This window comes from Amblyraja radiata, chromosome 17, assembly GCF_010909765.2.
Source record: "Amblyraja radiata isolate CabotCenter1 chromosome 17, sAmbRad1.1.pri, whole genome shotgun sequence".
NCBI classification, from domain to species: Eukaryota; Metazoa; Chordata; class Chondrichthyes; order Rajiformes; family Rajidae; genus Amblyraja; species Amblyraja radiata.
The window spans coordinates 27442633-27450309 of record NC_045972.1 but is presented as its reverse complement, the minus strand read 5'-3'; positions in this window follow the sequence as shown (position 1 = coordinate 27450309).

Below are 7677 nucleotides of genomic sequence, written 5' to 3'. Positions count from 1 at the left end.
AGCTATGATTGAATGGCGGAGCAGAGTTGATGGGCCAAATTGCCTAATTCTGCTCCGATAACACTATGAACTGATGAAGCCCACCTGGAGTGAGTCCGAGCTTTGTCTCCCGCACGCCCTCCAAAGATCAGGAACCGGAAGGAGGAGAGAGTCGGTGACACCGGCGGACGTTGGACATAGGGCCGGTGGGAGAACCGGGGAATCTAATCCTTCCGCAACCTTCAAGGTCGGCTGCAGCCTGGACTGTGTAAAATGGCGTCTAAACCTGGCGACTCTTGCATGTGGACTTAGTGGGCTGTTTCCATGTATGGGGGACTTAATCGAGGAGTTGTCTTTATGTATGGCAATAATTGTACTGATCCATGTGTAAAAAATGTTTTTCACTGTACCTGTGGTACATGTGACAATAAAAGAACCATTGAACCATTAGTCCTCAGAGAACCCAGATGTTAACTCAAACCCGGGGCACAGTTTTCTGAATGTTCACCAATTAATATTCAACATCTGTCTATTGTTGCCCAGGTCAGCAAACCCCACTGGCTTTGAGAAGTTACATAAACACAAATGAAATAGAACTACTGTGCGAGTAAGCATTGAATCACTTAGAGAAAGGACACAAAGTGCTGGAGTGACTCAGCGGGTCAGGTAGCATCTCTGGAGAACATGGATTGATGACATTTCAGGTCGTGACTCTTCTTCAGACTGACTGTGGGTGGTGGGGGGGGGGGGGGGGGGGGGGGGGAGAAAGATGGGAGAAAGGTGGGAGTGGGACAAAGCCCAGCGAGTGATAGTTGGATACCGGTGAGGGGGAGAGGTTAATTGGCAGATGGTTGTCCAAAGATCAAAAATGAAAAGACAAAAGCATGAGATAATGAGCAACCGATAGAAGAGGCTGGGAATGTGAAGCCAGAGGAAGGAATAGGGGTGAAAGGGAACGAGGGAGAGGAGGGGAAGGGAGAAATTAGTGCTCATCAAGGTAGGACACAGGGAAGAGAAGGGAGGAGTTGGTACCTAATATTCCATGTTCATACCGCTGGGTTGTGAGTGGTCCGAGCAGAATATGAGGTGCTGTTCCTCTAGTTTATGTGTGGCCTCACTCTGGCCACAGAAGAGGCCCATCTTGGTCAGCATGGACAAGTTGGGCCGAAGAGCCTGTTTCTGTGCTGTGTAACTCTATGGCTGATGTTCTACCTTTTCCTGCACTATTCCCATATCTCCTGATGTTTTTAACATCCAGAAATGTCCAGACAATCTGTAGGCAGTGTGCAGGTAAGTAGTTCTAAAGATTCACCATTCACCTTTGACTCGAAAGAATTGAGTCTAAAATAGCCCGTTCTGTAATGTGAGGTCCCTGGAATTGGTATTGGTTTATTATTATCTTCTGCAGAATAGAGTGTTATAGTGTTACAGTTACCAGTGTAGTGCAAGTGAAAATAGTGTACAGTCTGCAAAGTGTTAGGTTGGGAGATCGACACTACACTCTGGTTTATGGAAGGACCGTTTGGTAGTCTTATAACAGCAGGGTAGAAGATGAATCTGGTGATCTGCTTTCAAGCTTTGGTATCTTCTGCCTGACGGGTGAGGGGAGAAGATGGAATGACCAGGGTGAGAAAGGACTTGACTTGTCCATAACTACTGAAGCCTCTTTGGTTCCCAACCACGGTTCACACGTTGACAGGAGCTGCCTTTTTGACCTGCTGCATCAACTGCATCAGTGAAGGTGCTTTGGGAAGAGGCTTCTAGCAGAGGGCCAAGGAATGGCCCTGATACATTTCCAGGTTAGGATGGTATGCGTGACTTTAGTTTAGTTTAGTTCAGAGATAGCGTGGAAACAGGCCCTTCACCCACCAAGTCCAAGCAAAAAGTAGTATGTTATCTCACTTTCTCATCCACTCCCTACATACGAGGGGACAGGTTACAGAGGCCTATTGATCCACAAACCCGCGTGTCTTCACGTTGTGGGAGGAAACCAGGACACCCGGAGAAAACCCACAGGGAGAACGAGCAAACTCCACACAGACAGCAGCTGAGGTCAGGATTGAACCGGGGTGTCTTGCACTGTGGGGCAATGGCTCTACCTGCTGCGCCACTGTACTGTGCTCCCGGGAGGGGAAGCCGTGAGTGGGGATGTTCCCCTGCTGCCTTTGTGCTTTGTGGAGTGGAGGTTGGACTGTGTCTCTGTGTCTCTGCTACACTGTTGCCCTGACCCCTCATCTCCAGAAGCACCCGGTGTCTGAGCTTGGACTGAGGAGAGGAACGACACTGTGACACAACAAGGGGACAGACACAGCCCATCCCCAGAGGGCAGGGCCGGGTCTAATTCTGTTCTCACACTAGGAGAGGCTGTGTGATGGCAGATGTACCACCCAGCAGAAAATAAAAGGCATGATTTAGCACAAACTGATACTCAACTGACAGCACGGAGTCCAAGGTGATATTGTGTCCTCCGTGTGTTGTGCTTGCCACTGATGTATTACGGTTAACACGTTGGTGCCCAGAGCTGGGGACATGGTTGCAGCTCAGTAGAGTCAGACTGCCGTGGGTTCAAGTTCCACCCCCAGACACTAAGATTCATAGAGTCATTGCACAGTGGCACAGTGGCAGTTTCTCAGAAACATCCTTTTAAACTTTCCCTAATTGGGAGGAGGTTCAGACCAAGATTAAACTGTTATTTATCCATCTACACTTCAAGCTGCCTCAGAAAAGCAGCCAACATGATGAAAGACTTGTCCCACCCCAGTCATTCCTGCTGCTTCCCACTCCCACTGTGCAGGAGATACAGAACCTTGAAAGTGCACACCACCACCAGGCTGAGGAACAGCTTGTTATCAGGTTCCTGAACGGTCCTTCCATAAGCTAGGGCACTGTCCTATTCATCTCTGCACCATTGCGAACATTGGACTTTGTCAATGGAACTGATGCGCTACAATACTGAGAACTATATTCTGCACTCTGTATCTTCCCCTTTGCTCTACCTATTGTACTTGAGTTTGAAATGATTGCATCTATGTACGCTATATCTAATTTGATTAGATAGTTTAGTTTAGTTTATTGTCACGTGTACTGAGGTACAGTGCAAAGCTTTTTTGTTGCTATCCAGTCAATGGAAAGACTATACGATTACAATCCAGCCATCCACAGTGTTGCATACAAAACAACGTTTTTCACTGTACCTTGCTACAAGTGACAACAATAAACCTAAACCTAAACCCACTAACAATACCTCCCAGGTAGACACAAAATGCTGGAGTAACTGAGCAGGACAGGAAGCATCTCTGGAGAGAAGGAAGAGGCGACGTTTCAGGTTAAAACCCTTCTTCAATGAATTACTCCAGCATTTTGTATCTTCCTTCGATTTAAACCAGCATCTGCAGTTCTTTTCTACATAACACCTCCCAGATCACGAGAAACATAAACAACCTTGTTGGCTATTCTGGGGTCTTGCTCTGTACAACCTTGCTGCTTGGTTCCCGATGTTTTATTAATAACCACACTTTTTTTAAAAAGCACTTCATTGGCTACTAAGTCCAAGAGATCACACAAACTCTGCAGAAATCTCTACATGTTCCAAGGTTTGACATCTCTCTCACTGTGCGGTGCCCAGCTCAGAACACAAGCCACGTGCTCAGGACAAATCAGTGATTTATAAATATTTAGAATAACTTCTGTGCCTTTGTGCTCTGTGCCGCTATTTATAAAACCAAGAACTGTGGCTGTTTCTGTAAATGTACTCTCAGCTTGCCCAACGCCTTAACATTCACCAGCGTCTCAGAGATACACCGCGGAAACAGGACCTTCGGCTCACCAAGTCCGCGCCAACGAGCGATCACCCTGTACACCCTGTGTAGGATAGTACACCTTATGGTACTATCCTACACACTAGGGACAATTTACAGTGGCAATTAACCTACAAACCCGCACATCTTTGGAGTGTAGGCGTGTGGTACCCGGAGAAAACTCACGTGGCCACAGGGAGAACGTGCAAACTCTGCACAGACAATACCCATAGTCAGGATCGAACCCAAGTCTCTGGCGCTGTAATGCAGCGACTCTACCGCTACACTGCCTCCACAGCCTTATAAAGGCATTGTAAAATGACCTTACAGGGGAGTTGCACGTAAGGTCACCGGGTCAAAGGGCGTGATGCACGGAGTAGCTCAATCAATGTGGAGGACATGCCGGCCTCGGTATGCACTGTGAACACACGAAACGCGTACTTTCTTTCCTGTTAAAAAACGCCGAAATTATCATTTTTTACGCTGTAAATAATTGTGGGTGCTGTCATTGAAAGAGCGAAGGTATCAGGTTTAAACTGGTGTTATCTCATGGTGTAGCGTCTTTTACAATCCGCGACTAATAGCCGCATTCATTGTCGTGTCCAGAGAGACAGCACCATCTCGATAAGCCTTCGCTAAATAAAGCCAACTCAAAGTCAGAGCAATTTGATTGCAATATTGTGGGGTTGTTTTTTTGGGTGACTGAGCGCTCAGAATCAAATGCTCTAGTATCTTTGTTCTGAACCCGAGCACTAAGGTGTAAGCGGCCGAAGGAGCGCATCCCTCGGGACAGCCCCCCACTCTCCCCCCCCCGGGGTCAGCGCTGTCCAGCCACGGCTGCCCTCCGGCCCATCTCCCCTGTGGGCCACACTGTCAGGGGCTGTAGGTCAGCAGCGCCCACACATGGGGCCGGGTGGAGCGGGGCCAGGTGGAGCTGGGGTCGGGTGGAGCTGGGGTCGGGTGGAGCTGGGGCCGGGTGGAGCGATGCAGGGTGGAGCGGGGCCAGGTGGAGCGGGGCCGGGGGGGCCGGGTGGAGCGGGGCCGGGTGAGGTGGGGCCGGGTGGAGCTGGGGCCGGGTGAGGTGGGGCCGGGTGGAGCGGGGCCGGGTGGAGCGGGAGCCGGGTGGAGCGGGGGCCGGGTGGAGCAGGGCCGGGTGGAGCGGGAGCCGGGTGAGGTGGGGCCGGGTGGAGCGGGGCCGGGTGGAGCGGGAGCCGGGTGGAGCTGGGGCCGGGTGGAGCGGGGCCGGGTGGAGCGGGGGCCGGGTGGAGCGGGGGCCGGGTGGAGCGGGGGCCGGGTGGAGCGGGGGCCGGTGAGGGGGGGCCGGGTGGAGCGGGGGCCGGGTGGAGCGGGGGCCGGGTGGAGCGGGGGCCGGGTGGAGCGGGGGCCGGGTGGAGCGGGGGCCGGGTGGGGGGGGGGCCGGGGAGCGGGGGGAGCGGGGGAGGGTGGGGGGGGGGGGGAGGGGGGGGGTGGAGGGGGGGCCGGGTGAGCGGGGGGGGGGGGGGGGGGGGGCCGGGGCGGGGGGGGGGGGGGGGGGGGGTGGCGGGGCCGGGTGGGGCGGGGCCGGGGGGGGCGGGGCCGGGGGGGGGGGGGGGGGGGGGGGGGGGGGTGGGGGGGGGGGGGGGGGGGGGGGGGGGGGGGGGGGGGGGGGGGCGGGGGGGGGGGGGGGGGGGGGGGGGGGGGGGGGTGGGGGGGGGGGGGGGGGGCGGGGGGGGGGGGGGGGGGGGGGGGGGGGGGGGGGGGGGGGGGGGGGCGGGGGGGGGGGGGGGGGGGGGGGGGGGGGGCGGGGGGGGGGGGGGGGGGGGGGGGGGGGGGGGGGGGGGGGGGGGGGGGGGGGGGGGGGGGGGGGGGGGGGGGGGGGGGGGGGGGGGGGGTGGGGGGGGGGGGGGGGGGGGGCGGGGGGGGGGGGGGGGGGGGGGGGGGGGGGGGGGGGGGGGGGGGGGGGGGGGGGGGGGGGGGGGGGGGGGGGGGGGGGGGGGGGGGGGGGGGGGGGGGGGGGGTGGGAGCGGGCCGGGGTGGGGAGGTGGGCCGGGTGGGGGGCGGGGCCGGCTGAGGCGGGGCCGGGTGGGGCGGGGGAGGGTGGGGCGGGGCGGGTGGGGCGGGGGCCGGGTGGGGCGGGGCCGGGTGGGGCGGGGCCGGGTGAGGCGGGGCCGGGTGGAGCGGGGCCGCGTGAGGTGGGGCTGCGGCTCTGGGCAATGTCAGCTGCAGCAAAGTTGGGGACGGTCTGCTCCCTCTGCCCACCCAGAGTCACGGACCACTCTGCACCAACACCCCGACCTCTTCCTCCCCCCCCCCGCCGAACCTCCCCCCTACCCCCCACCTCCGGGAAAGACGGCCCGGGGTCCGCGAGTGTGCAACCAGTCCAGATGCTGGGCCAGCAGAAGGGCCCGCTGTGCTGGCGGCCATAGTAAATGCTTACCTGCAGTTCACCGCGTGTACTCCAGTTGGCGTTGCGTGGCAACAGTACGGGTCGCGGGTCGTGACCTCGACTGCATGCAACCTCCCTATATTGACTCCTAAACTTCCTCCTAAAGTGCAAGGTTTCACACTAGCCCCTATTCCATTAATCCATATTTCATCGGTGCCTGTCTCCCCGCTATTTGGGGCATTTCCAAGTCCCGAGTCATCTGCAAGCCTTGAACCTATGCACATGAAACCTGAAATCCAGGACCTCAATTCATTGCAGATACACAAACAAAAACAAGGTGGTGGGAGATGAGAGTGTGAATGACTGAGGGTGGGAGATGAATTGAGGTGGGAATTGAGGGTGGGGAATGAATGCGGATGAGGGTGGGGAATGAGTGGGGAGTGGGAGATGAGGGTGTGGGGGGTGGGGGAAGGAGCTGCACTGAATGTAGCTGCAACTAAACTATCTTAAGCGATGAGCTTAAAAGCTCTCAGTGTGAACAAAGTTAGTGCTCCCGCTATTCCCTTAATAACGTCACCAACAATCTATCTTCCAATTGCCATCACGTAGGAATAGATGGGATCTTGCGTAGATGATCTTTCAGATGCAATGGCTATGTTTGGCCAGTGTAGGGCTGTTTCACAGCTCTGTCCTGCCCCCTGCTGTGTGAATGAGAGATTAATTACATCCAAAATATTCTCAGTAACACTTTATTTTAGAAACATAGGACTGCAGATGGTGAATGGAATTAGTGTAGTGCACTGGTGAACAGGGAATAGTGTAAATAACTGAATGGGGATTAGTGTAGGGCACTAGTTAATGGGGATTAGTGTAGGCACTAGTTAATGGGGATTAGTGTAGGGCACTAGTTAATGGGGATTAGTGTAGGGCATTAGTTAATGGGGATTAGTGTAGGGCACTAGTTAATGGGGATTAGTGTAGGGCATTAGTTAATGGGGATTAGTGTAGGGCACTAGTTAATGGGGATTAGTGTAGCGCACTAGTTAATGGGGATTACGGAAGTGGCGGTGCTGCCTGACAGCTGCGGCTCGCCTGCAGTCCGTCTGTTTTTTCTTTTTTTTGTTGTTTTCTTTTGTCCTGTTTTAGTTAAATTTTAGTTTATTAGGTTGTGTATGTGTGGGGGGGGGGGGTGAAATGTTTTTGTCTCTTCCTTTGGGGGAATGCGACTTTTTCTTGTCGTAGCCCCCTTCTCTTTCTCCGTCTGCGCTGAGGCCTAGTCGGGCCGCAGGAGTTTGAACTGGCCCGTTCACGGAGCACGGTTGAGCCGCGGGACTTACTTACCATCACCTGGCGGGGTCACAACAACGGAAGCCTGGATCGATCGCCTCAGCGCAGAGGGAGAACAAGGAGGGAAGAGACAGAGACTTTAAGACTTTTGCCTCCATCACAGTGAGGAGGTGCCTGGTGAACTCACTGTGGTGGATGTTAATTTGTGTTTATTGTGTGTTTTTGTTATTTATTACTATATGTATGACT